Below are 12,210 nucleotides of genomic sequence, written 5' to 3'. Positions count from 1 at the left end.
GCTAGTAATATTTTATTTAATAAACATGTATAAATTACCATTTATATAAAGAAATGAGATGCCGCTTGAAATAATATGGTGTTTTGGCTGGCATGTCGAGTTTTATTATTGTATGCTGTGATTTCGTAGAGCGTGATGTGCTCCTGTGTTCATGCAGTGTCATGACTCCTCCGTTACCAAATGTCACATATTTTAAATTGCTGGTTCAAAACAGCCCTTGTGAATTCCAGAATAAAATGTTTGAGGCAATTATGTGGCTTTTTATATATACCCACGAAATATGTTGACGCCTTAAAATGGAAACGGTTTTAGTGCCCACTTAGGAGATCGATAACCAAAGGGGTAAATAACAATAGTATTATGTGCAAGGTAGAACGTATTGTATAGCGCAGATTCTTTCCAAACATAGAGTATTTTTTTATAGGTATTTTCAGAAATATTTGACTGACGAATGGTCCGTAAAATATTTTCAATTATTTTTTTGTCACGAGATATATTTTTCACTATAGCTAAAATACTGTGTATGGCTTAACTTTCGAGACTTTTAATCTCTATTTTTGTTTCGTTTTAATTTTTAATTTATATTAAATGTGAAATACCAATTTATTATGCACAGGGTAGAACCTAATGTATAGCGCAGATCCTTTCCAAACAAAGAGTAGTGTTTTAGTGGTATTTATAGGTGATAAGAATCTCGGACGGATGGTCCATGAAATATTTCAATTTTTTTTTGTCACGATATCTCTTTTTTTTTATAGTGAAAATACGTTTTTCATTACAGTGAAATGTTTTTTACTAATTATTTTTTACGATATTCATCCGTAATATTAAGAAATTGTAGGAAAACCTAATTTCTGATGATCTATCAGTATTATACGTATATAAATAACACAACAGGGTTCATATGGGATTTAAATTTATACCGATCTATACCACTGGTCAAATTTAACTACTTTTATGTGAAAATTATTTATTTAAAATATTTTCACCTTTTATTTTATCGTTCTGATACATAAAGTAAATATATTTATAGCACAATATTGTATATAAATCTCACCTTTCCATAGATTTTTTTTATTTAAATATTATTATATTCGATTCATAAAGTATATGGTTCAATAATACACTATTGCATATGAAGTATGATTAAAAACGGTGCTTTGATATATAGCTTTAATTAAATGTGATGTTTTGATTTCGCACTTATCCAATATTATGTTTGATTCATATTTAGTAGAAATAACATGGTAATATATGCTATGCTACTTTATATGTGTATAAAAATATGTTGGTATATATTTTAATTATTATTCTTCGCACTCAAGTGTTTTATATGATAATGAAGTAAATTTTGATAGCGATACCTCGTTGCAAATTATATTATGCTATTACGTAGTCCACGATATTCCAAGGAGATTATCCAAAGTGTACAGCGTCATACGATATCCATATTGTCAGCACGCTCTCGGAGGGACCGGGTTTCATCAAATATTAATGAGCCAGGATTAAAAAGTGTACTTCGTGTATAAATTAGAGCTTCGTGGTGTGTATCCGACGATGCAGCAGCCAACCTCAACCCCAACCCGTACTGTCTTTGTGAATTATTTATAGGGACGGACATGAATGCTTCAATGTCACCTTTATACGGGTTGTAGAACTTTCCTCTCCTAGGTATACCGAAATGTCGCGAATTAATCATGAGCCTATTAATTTTGCCACATGTGGATATAGGCTACGCTGGAATACTCTATCGTTAATCTAAATTATATTTTCACGTGATTATCACTTGATTGATTTCGATTGTTAATGCAAGCCACATTAATTCCTCAAAGGGACATGTTGCAATTTGCGAATTGTTATGCTTGATTCGTTTCCTATTCCATTTTGGCAAATCGAGAGAACCCTCATCAAACGTCTAGCTTCCGAGTGTTGGTATCCGATCTAGCATTATCTATATTGAAGAGACGATAATTTAAGACGTCTCGTGTTATCCCCGATGGGATTGTGATAGTGACAAAATCTTTACTTCGCCCTTATTTGATTACTTGCTGGTTTCTAAAAATATATGTATACAGACGGAACGAAATTAACTTTTATACAATAATGAATCATGTGTTTATATTTTTGTTGCGTCAGGCGTTTTGACGAGGACTGATGTTCTATGGCTTAGGTTTTTTTCAGTTCAAGTCGAGCGTACATTATTCAAATCCCTTATACATCATTCCTCACAATGTGTTCATTCATCAGCTCCGACTGGTGATAGATGTCACTGGAGACATTGATGTATTAAAATTCACAGGTACGCCCAAAGCGAAAGGGGTTCACGAGTTCCAAATGTCGGCCCCTTTTCCAGACCAACAGGATATTGATGAATATTCATTGCAGTTGTAAAAACGATATCGTTAGACCGACGAAATAAAGCTTTTCGTGAAAAAAGTCCAATACCCATTTACATATTTAATAAACCTTTCAGTTCTGCTTTAATAAATTCTTTCGCCTATCGATAAATTGCTTAAACATCAGCCTTTCGTCGCTGACATTATCGCTCAAGCAAAAGTCGTAAAAACACCACCATAATATGATAAAATATAAACTATATGCGGGCTAGTTGAAAATTAATTATGAACCGTTATTATTGCTCGAGTGTGTAAAAAAAATGTCGCAATTTCATAAATCGCAATATATAATTAACTTGAAATGTTTAATAAAATAGCATATTTGATATCTTTGACTGATTCCAGAAAACTTTAATAGACAACTGACGAATTATGCCTTAAAAATTTTAACAATATTTTTAGTAGAAAGTGAAAAAATCAACATATTTCGTGTATAGCTTAAAATATTTTTTATTGTAAAAAACAGAGTTTATTTAAACTCTTTAAATATTTTAATAATGTTTTATAATACAAATAAAAACAGATATTTTACAAATAATATAAAATAAATATTTAAACAGTAAAATAAACTTTAAAATATAGTATAATATTCTAAATTAAAATCTGCGAAAAAAATATTATAAAATTGTTTATTATTATTTTAGTTTTTAATTTTGTTAAAACACAGAAAAACGTAGAGTTAATAGACAATTCGATTAACTAAATAAAAAATAATTTGTTATCGTGCAATCAATTTTTTTCTTAATTATGGCTCAACGATATTCTATGGATTTAATTAATTACTTTTTCATCCACAATTCGGGATTTTTCCTACATTTTTTCTTAAATATTTGATTTTTTAATCAAATTAACAATTATAACATTATACTCAATGACAGAATGCAAAACATTCATAAAATTTCAGATAAAATTAGTGAAAATGTGCTAAAATAAATATTATCATCCCCATATCATTGTATTGACATTTCTCGCTGTAGTTTTTGTCACATTAACAAGCATTTTAAACCCGTTTTGACTTTTATAAATGGATTTTACTCTTATTTTATTCTAATCAGAGCGTCATTCTTCCTTAATCCAAAGCAATCCAGTTTTTGTGTCAATTGGTCTATTGCATGCGTGTTAGACTTATATCTTTGGTCAATAACGGTTTTTTGGTAGATATGCGACTGAAGACACTTTATTTGATTGGTCAATATAATAATACTATTACACAATAAATCCATTTCATATTAGAAAAATATTACACACAATAAATCTATTTTATATGTCAATTACAATTAAATTTGAAAATCAATTTAGATAAAATATTAAATAAACTAAAAATATACTAAATCCATTATCCATATATGCTTAAATTACAGATTATATACCCTGTATTGTCCTTTGTGTCAAATGTGCTTATTTTTGTTTTAAAGATAAAGTTTGTTGTTATTTAATTTTGGTGCAACAATTGACCCAATATGTATGCAAAAAGGTTTTCTCACGGTGGTGTCCCATTTAAACAAAGAAAAACATTTTTAAACGTGCTAATTTAATCTCTCTATTGGGTGGTCTAATTGATAAACTCGACAGTGTTGATAATTTTGTCCTAATTAGTCATGTTGTGAATTATATATTCATACGCACTTTCTATCTGATAATTTATTTATAAACCATCAAACTAAAGAACATTATAAATAATAAATAATAAAATCATTCAGGAAATATTCGAGGAAGTGTGAATATAGATTAGAATATCTTTATAGTTTTTTCACAAATATATATAAATACGGAAATGTATTTATATATATTTGTAAAAATATATATTATCCTGATAAAAGTATTGTTTTAATTTGCTTTAATAAAAATGTAAGCAATTAAAGCTTCTAGGCTGTTTTATTATTAATATACATAAATAGCATCATTGTATATTTTATTTTTCCCAAATTTATCTAACTCTTTTCATATTAATTAATTAATAATAATATGATCAATCTAAATTGGGCTACGAAAATTAATGTGTGTTTAATGGTTCATTAATTAATTGGCTTAGACTCGGATTTTATAGTTTAAATTTGTAATCTTTTACATCTACATATGCATAGCAATAAGTTAGTTTTCAAAATGTTTTATTTTTAATATATACAGTATCATCTATAGTATTTTTGTAATTTTCTAAGATCTTTATGGATGAATCAGTATTGGCTTATTAAATAAATCATAACATATTTACTTACACAATATAACTCAAAACATACGAGAACCTAGCTCAATTTGAATAATTGATTTTCGGGAAGTAATATCGGCGATAGGTTAAGCGAAAACCTAAAGCGATAACTGAATAGTTAACGCTCCAGTCTGTCCAGAGCGATAAAACCGAATCCACGGGGAACTGAGAGCACTGAGGCTCATCCCGTTATTCGATTTAAACTCCTGTTTATTTCGTTATCGGGATGACGAGGTGTTTTCCCTAATCCCGTGCGAGCGAAGATGCAAATGACCAATGCCGAATCAATTAACTCCGTTAACTATTTCAGAATTGAATTTCTCACTATTTTTATTTTATTTTCCGGACAGTTCCGTTACAACATACCTAAGCGTCTAAAGGTACGATCATTGATGCGTTCCGCATTTTTGTCGACGTTGAGATTCTAGTTGATAAAGATATTTTTTTAATGAGAATTTCTTTAGGAAGCAGTAAGTTAAAAAAAAACTAATAAATTTAAGTATCTGTAGCACAAATTAAAGTTGCACTTAATAATATATAAATTTTATTTAGGGTATTTAAATGTAAAAAGTTAGGTTTAGAGAAGCGTCAAATATATTGGCAGAGCTCAAAAATTTGGGGGTAATGTCTGAGTCAGACAACACTAATGTTGCTGAATAAATATTTATTTTGGCTAATTCTAGAGTATAAAATTATATTTTGTTCACTGGCGTTCAAGCTATCTGTTATATTACACAATATATTTAAGACGACATCGATTTTTCGCTTCGGCTGCAAATCGCTTGACCAATCGAAAAAATCAGTGACCTAAAAAATCGACATTCGTTATGGTCTTCCGTACGTGAATAAGGTCAACGATGAGTCCGACTGAAAACTCTCTGGTAAACGCCGAACAACGGATTCGTTTTAACGGCACATTGACTCAGCGAGTTTAGCCTTAAGTTAACTTTTTTTGCAATCAACGCAACAGCCGATGAATCACGACGGCCGGCGGTCGGATTAATCTAATGATTAGGTTTTGCACTTTATATCGTCACCATCTGGGCTTCGGTGATGGATTGTATGCAAGCTGTGGTCTCGGCTCAATCTTGTGTACTCAAAGTTTAATTTATCACTCACCGCGACGGGGGAGAAGACAAACATCAAAAGCAAATGAACCAAGATGAGTCTTTCTTACCCTCTCCGAGTCTGGTGTCGCATCGCAGGATTTAATCCCTGCTACGTAGCCGACGTATTTAATTAGGACTCGAAGCGATTTAAGGCACTTTCGTGTGATTAAATAAAATTACTTATTCCGACTTTGAAATTTAAACACAGCCCGATGTTCGTTACAAAACGACCCTAGAGCTGCCTCCCGACTTGAACAAATTGTGTTTTAATACATATTAAAAACGCTCGTCTAATAAGACGATTTCAAATTTAATTTCCTACTAAGATGTAAACCTTTTAATAATATAAATAAAAAATATAAATAAAAGGAAGCATATGACTAATAAACATCAATAATAAAATGTGTGGTAAAACTATAAGATATGTGCTATAATTTCTTGATATTTTTATATTGCTTTATATCTGAATTTATTGCAAATCAACTCCCCAAAACTATATATATATATAATTATTCTTGAAATGAATTGAATAAATATATTTTAAAAAATTACGATTGTTACGTACAAGTATAAATATATAAATATTGTATATAAAGGTAGAACTGCATTTTCGGTAGAACTCTTTTCCTTTAAAAAAAAATTGGAAAATATTCTTTTAATACATTTTTATATCGAATTATCGTAAACAGTTAAAAAAGCATTCTTAATTATTTTTATAAATGGTTCATAGGTTTAAAATATTAGTAAAAAAATCTATAATTTAAAAAAATTAATGTTGTTTTGCAGTTATAAAATTTATTATTTTAATGAAAATTTTAGAATATCTAAGAAAATTTTGTTGCTTAGCTATAAAAAAATCTTAAGCTATAGATTATAATTGCTTTAACTGCTTGCATTTTCTGCTACTAAAAACTTATTGTCTATCCAATGTTTCTTATTTTTATTTTATTTTATCAAAATTAAAACTGGTAAAGATTTTTAATTTATTTCTTACATTCTATTTTCTTCTTCATTTAATATTATATATAAAACCTAAGAATTGGTAAAAAAATATTTTAAATTTAGCAATAAGTATATAAATTTATTTATCCTATTAAAATAAACATTCTATAAAAAAATATACTTCCTAATCTATGTTTATTTTTTATTTTTTTTTAATAAAATTTTAATTTGATTTTCGTTAAACTGTAAGAACTAACGTTTATTTTTTTCTTTATTTTATAATATTTAATTAAATTAACACAGTCATAAACATTCAGTTAGTTATTAACCAGTGGCATGTGTTTTATTTAACAGTATGTAAAATAATTTTATTATCATATTAAAATCTATCATATGTATTAAAACATTTCATAAAAACACGTGCTTTCTAATCTATTTTTTTATTTTTTTTGTATTGAGATTAGAATTATTTATTTTTATTTTGTAATTAATTATTAATGTTTATCAATCAGTAAAATGGGTTCTATTTAACAGTAATTGAATAAATTAAAAGAAACCTTTTATAAAATAAAATATTTTTATTAAATTAAAATTGTATTATATTATATTTTCTTCTTTAAATTGCAAGAACTAAAATGTTCTCTTTTTCTTTATCAAATTTTGATTAAAAAAATACACCGATTAGCATAACAATAGTTTTAAACCAATGTGTTTTTTTTGACTGTTTATTAATAAATTTAATAATCATTATAAAATACATATTTTATTAAATAAAATATACTGTCACTGTGGTTTCCCATTTTAACAAAAAATATCATTATTTATTTAAACCCGTCTTTGTATATTACATGGCATAACTGATTTTGCCAGCATGATTTATAATTCAGTAGCATATTTGGATTCTAGCGCCTGTAAATTTTACTAAAAGATTTTTGACCGTTTTTAAACCTGCAAATTTAATCTCTTCTTTGGGCGGTTCAATTGATAAACCAGATAGTGTTAATCATTTTGCCGTAATTAGTCTAGTATAAATAAAATATAGTGTCTAATCTTTTTATAAAATTAAAACTGTTCAATATAATATTTTTTTATTGTAATTGTAATTTTTAAAGTATTTTTTTAATAGTTATATTATAAAACAGAAATATATGTTCTATTTAACAATATGTATATATATTTATAATTTTTTTCTTAATTTCTTTTTCATATTAAAATAATGATAGTTTAGAATTATTCTTTTTTCTTAAAATTATAAGAAATAACGTTTTCTTCTTTTTCAAGTTTAAATAAAATAAAACAATAGGGATTAGCTAGTGACATGTGTTTAATTTGACAGATTAAATTAATTAAATAATCATAAAAAATAACATTTAATTAAATAAAATATACTGTCTAATCTATGTTTCTTCTTTTCCTTTTTTTATATTAATCATTTTTTTTAAATGTTAACTAGTTCTTCCTTAAAATGTTAGAATTTGCGTTTTATTTTCTTCTTCATTATATCTTAATCAAATAACATAAATATAAGCATAACATTTTTTTTAAATATTTAAATAAAAAAATGTATAATTGCATTTTACTGTTAAAAATTATAAAATTAATAATATAAAATGAAACACAATTGGTAAAAAATGAAAGCATTTGGTTTTAAATATTCCAACGAAAAAAAATATAATTTTGAAAAAAAAGTACAAAACTAGTTATGTTATAAATATTTTAAAAGCTAGCTAAAGCTTAGCTTCAAATTAATTTAATAGCTGTGTGTATTTATCTCTTATAAATTCTCATAAAAATGCAATTAAACTTTTTTTCTAATATGTTCAAATATTAAATCAACAATAAAAAACAATACTTTAACAAATATAGCAAAAAAATATATTTTAGATAATACTATAATTAGCAATTTATATATAAAAACAATTAAAAAATGTTATAAAAAATACATTTTATATTAAAAAATTATTAGTAGTTTTCAATAAAACTAATACTATATTAATAAGCCACGTCAAATTATTAGTATTTAACAAATTAGCAGCAAAGCTACAATTGCTATAAAGCTATCATGGTGAATTTTTAATTTCAAAATAAAATAGCTTAATAATTACATATTTATTAAGCTTTCTAAAAAAATTGTGTGGTTTATGGGTAAAAATATATTTACATTTGATTTTAACTGAACTGTTTTATTTTATGTATAGTAAAGCATAGTTTTCTCTATTAAACCACAAGCACGCAGTCAAAATATGACTTTTACGATACTTTTACGAAATATAACCATTAAATAACTCTATTCAATATAGCTACTAAACGCTTAAAACTTTATTAAAACTATTAACCTTTAATAAAATCACTAATCAAAATTAAACAAACTTATGAGTGATTTTTACTATTTAAAAAAAAAAAAAAAAAGTAAAACTCAGCGTTGGTTTATTATGTAATATAATTTTCTCTAAAGTGTATTGTACTTATTAATAAATATGCAGCTTAAAATGTTTTTAAGTAGTTTGTCTTATTATTAATGTGGTAAACATTTTTATGTTAATGTTGAACCTTGATTAGGTTTTAAATAATTTATTATTAATTTTATTTAGTCTAGATCTCAGCTGGTATTGCCTTAATATGAAAATTAAAAAATCAATATTAGCTATGTTCATATATAATTCAATTTACAAATCTCCATTTGAGAAACTCTTGTCAATACGGCAAAACACAAGTGCTATTCTGTCGTTTTCGATCGTATGCAATAACACACGACGCAATGCAATATATCACTGCGGCGAAATGCAATTCGGCCAAGTTTCGTCGTTCAGCCAGAATTTTTCCACCGCTAGCTTTGCATTCCCTGGGTGTTTCGATATATGTTTTCTTTATTTTTAAATTCCATCAGTGCTATATGTGTACACTAATAAAGTTTGCCGGTGGATTGTTTCGTCAGGACGGAGGAAAAAAGGAGGAAAGAGACCGTTCGGAAATGAAAAGTATCGCGCCAGAGCAGTATTCCATTTCCGACGCTCGGTTTTAATTCGATGCTGGAAAGTGACCCCGTCGTCTCGCCACTGCCATAAACTAATCTAAAACATGTCAAAAACTACATGATATATCGTAGACACAATCTAGAATGGCGCGCAAGAAAATTGTGGGAAAATTGCCACATGCGACGCGAGTCGCGTTTTATTTTTTTCCATCAACTTTTGCCTTTTTAATCCGCTTTGGGTGAATTCAAATTAATTTTTGCCCTTTTGTGCTCGCATAGTTAGTAGAATCATAGTCAATGCCTATGTATATATATATATGATATATAATACGATGAATTTTATTTATTACTTTCCTTCTTTCATCAATAAAAAGTTCATAGCAACAAAATCACTATATACTTTTAATCTTTAATGGATCCACATTGATGGCCTCAAATGATAATTGGTTAACTACACTTTTAGGTGAAAATTACTCATAAATGCCACTTTGCTCCCACAGTTCTGAATCATGTGCTATAAAAATAGCAAGTAATCATAAAAACTCCATTGTCATTGAAAGCAATACCAACGGATCTAGTGAAAATTTGGCTTTTATTACTCAACTTAAATTCATTTAGATAAACCAAACAGATTATTTTTGTAAGGTTTAAATTTTTTTTAAATATGTATAAAAAAAATTATAAATGTATTAAAAATATCAATATCAATTTTCTGATATTTATTTCATATTTTTAAATTGCTATTTATTATAATATAATATATTTATTTTATATGTGTGTCTGATTTTTAACTATTCGTTATTGCAATATTGGTCTAATTGTTTGTAAAGTATTTGTTAATATTTCGTGTGAATAATTAAAAATAAAATTAAAAAAATATATATAATATTTCTACACCCTGTTTTTATTTTGCTGAATTTATTTTTAAATTTCATGTTATTTATAACATACAGTCCCATAAAAAATAGTGAAAATAAAACACTATGTTACTATTAAAATTCCAGAAATGACACATATTTAATATTTAAAGTTTTACAGCTGTGGATTTTTTTTTAAATTTATATATAATATATCTTAAAAATCGACAAAAATAAATTTTAATTAAAACATATTATTTTATGTTTAAAAATCATAAATGATTTTTTAAATGTATAGAATTTGATATCTATTTTCAAAATATATAATAAATAAATACAAAATAAAAATATATGTTTAGATAGATTAAGGACATACTATTTAACACATTTTTGACAATAAAGTCCACATGAACAGAAACTGAATGAGTATTTTCAGCAGCATTAATAATTAAATATTAATATTTTTTATTTTTAATAAATATTATGTATACTAGCATCTCGACGAGTTTAACGCGTCGTTCATATCAATATTTGCACTATACAGCAACGCCCAAAACACTCATCGTTATTATATAATTTAACAAAATCACCAACAGATTCGCGGCTGTATCTCTTCCTTAATTTATATAATACGCGTACATGCTTATGCGATTATTCCCACATGACATGTCATTATTTCGAGGCAAGATCATAACTCACTTTATGTAAATAAACGGCGCCCTTTGTTTGACGTACACACAAAGGGATGCGTATATCCACGCACATAACAAATGACGTGAAGCATAAAAATAATCATTTTTGTTTTGCTCGTTACAGATTTTTCGCAGAGACAGCGATACGAACGTGAGTACATACTCCCATACATTTTTTTAACATGTACAAAAAAAATATTAAATTAAAACATAAAGCAATAATTTTAATAAAAAAAATGATACACTAAGACAGATTGGTATCAATCGCATGTGTAATAATCGTATTAGTTTCGAATAACTATAAAAATAATTACAGAGAGCGATACGCCGATACCTATGCGAAAATTTCCATATAGCTATAGGAAAATCGACCAACTGTGAACAAAGCGAATTATTTTGATTATATGTCTTACTTGCGTCTTGTAAAATGCAAAAAAGTGCGCGTGGATTCTTGCGATGTTCTGCAAAATTGATATTATTAAATAATTTTTACGAGGCGAGGCATAAAAACGAATGCCATATAATATAACCAGGTCGGACTTTTATGTATTGGTTTTTTACGTATACATATGCGTGTATCTTTTTCTTTATATTTATGGCATATTTTTAAGGTCCACTAACCAGGGATGTAAGGGTGGATGAATTATTGACGAGAAGCGTTGCCCGTGATCGTATAAGTGAACTTAAAATATACCTCGACCATGATTTATGGCTTTAAGTGTAACACCTATCTTATTGAAGCACCATAAATTTCGGACCGAGTTTATATTATAGACTTATTATGAAAAATATTTTTCCAATAAACCTAGCGAAGTATATCGACCTCATCAAATAAATGAAGGGTTTGACGTATTGCTTATTGAAAAAGCAAATCTTCTTGCTGTTTAATAGCTTTGAATAAAATTTGAAGTCCAAAATTACCTTATAGCAAACTATCTGCAATATATGTATGTAAAATACATAAGTTTAATATGATCATTTCATTTTATTCCATATATATATATATATATATATGTACGAGAGGTAATCAAATT

The 12,210-nt window shown here is 26.9% G+C and overlaps 1 protein-coding gene across 8 annotated transcripts in view; it reads left to right on the top strand.

Moving 5' to 3' along the window:
- Positions 1–12,210, top strand: part of Tl (toll like receptor) — a 207,913-nt gene that overhangs the window by 74,516 nt on the left and 121,187 nt on the right. For 5 of the 8 annotated variants that reach the window (XM_088203123.1, XM_088203122.1, XM_088203120.1 and 2 more), the window contains one exon: positions 11,301–11,327. The exons of the other annotated variants lie outside the window; for them this stretch is intronic. The gene's annotated coding sequence lies outside the window, so the exon portion shown is untranslated. The remainder of the gene's footprint in view (positions 1–11,300; positions 11,328–12,210) is intronic. 8 annotated transcript variants of the gene reach the window in all.

This window comes from Plectrocnemia conspersa, unplaced genomic scaffold (assembly GCF_051122295.1).
Source record: "Plectrocnemia conspersa isolate PC_06_02 unplaced genomic scaffold, ASM5112229v1 ptg000014l, whole genome shotgun sequence".
NCBI classification, from domain to species: domain Eukaryota; kingdom Metazoa; phylum Arthropoda; class Insecta; order Trichoptera; family Polycentropodidae; genus Plectrocnemia; species Plectrocnemia conspersa.
The sequence above is the reverse complement of the archived record's forward strand: the minus strand, read 5'-3'. Positions and strand labels throughout refer to the sequence as shown.